Raw genomic sequence first — 1,199 nt, forward strand, 5'->3', positions numbered from 1 at the left:
GACTTACCTGTACTTAACCCCCGCTTTAACTCGCACGAGGGAATTCCAGGCTTCCACTGATTTCCACCAACATACTGAATATTAGCTTCCCCGTGTAATGTGTAGCCTGCATCACATTCAATTGTAATGCTATGTCCAACAGCATATGGTGGCTTTGGTCCATGAATTATTCTTCCATGAGGAATGACCGGGGCAGTTCCAGTAGGAGTTGAGGCTGTGCTAACTGAGACGGTGCCTGGAACTGAAAACCAAAAAAGCCACTTCTTTTTCAGCCTACCACACAAAGAAAACTCAAGTAACCTTACCTGAACTTACAGTTGCAAGCTTGTACAAAACAACCCCAGAAACAGACAGCCATGCATGCCATGGGCAACCTCCCAAAAGCAGGCAGGGCATCAACTGACACTAAATGCCAAACTATTATCATCTCCATTTACTTAGTGACTTTGCAATGGCATTTGTCCCCCGAGAGGATCACTGGCCTTTAACTTACACTCTGAGGTACTTTACAGGCACTTTTACAAATACACCAGGAGTACTCTCCCAACACTCTTTTAACAACTGATAAGAATTTTCATTGACATTGTGCAGGTTTAATATGCCTATGTCATCTTACAGGACACAACCGGCAAAATTCCATTTCCAAACCCAAAAGGGTTGACACAGAAAGGTATTTTTCAACTGGCCAGAAATATATCCTCCCCAAAAAAGTACAGTTCACATCAGTGTCACAGTGCAGCTCTAACAGTCACACAGATTCACCAGTCAACCAATTCATGCCTCAGGTCATCTAGTTGCTGGTTTCAGATAACACAAGGCATTGACTTTGTGATTCAAACAATCTCTGCATGATTCACTGCATCACTGATAAGAAGTTCAATTCCTGTTCATACTTACGTTGACAAACTGGCAATTCAGGATGCCAGGTATTATCCTCTTGGCATACAATCACATCACGTCCACTCATGACGAAGCCAGGAAGGCATTTCATAATAACTCTGTTTCCATAAATATAGTTAGGTAAATATCCAGTTTCTCTTTTCCCATTTGGAACTGCTGGCTCTGGACACTTGACCACTGAAAGAAAGTATAAAAGAACAGGAAGCTCTGAAACATTTGTAGACAGCACCTTTACTTTACAGCCACCACGAACAGGGTTTTTATTTTCAGTGAACCAAATTTAAAATGTACTCCTCGAA

The 1,199-nt window shown here is 42.0% G+C and overlaps 1 long non-coding RNA gene across 1 annotated transcript; it reads right to left on the bottom strand.

Moving 5' to 3' along the window:
- Positions 1 to 169: 169 nt before the first annotated feature.
- Positions 170 to 988, bottom strand: LOC109317912. The gene is made up of 2 exons (XR_002103147.1): positions 898 to 988; positions 170 to 235 (listed from the first exon to the last, which is right to left on the bottom strand). It is a non-coding gene; the product is annotated as an uncharacterized LOC109317912 (long non-coding RNA).
- Positions 989 to 1,199: the final 211 nt, after the last annotated feature.

Source organism: Crocodylus porosus, unplaced genomic scaffold (assembly GCF_001723895.1).
Source record: "Crocodylus porosus isolate Cpor-Errol unplaced genomic scaffold, CroPor_comp1, whole genome shotgun sequence".
Classification (NCBI taxonomy): Eukaryota; Metazoa; Chordata; order Crocodylia; family Crocodylidae; genus Crocodylus; species Crocodylus porosus.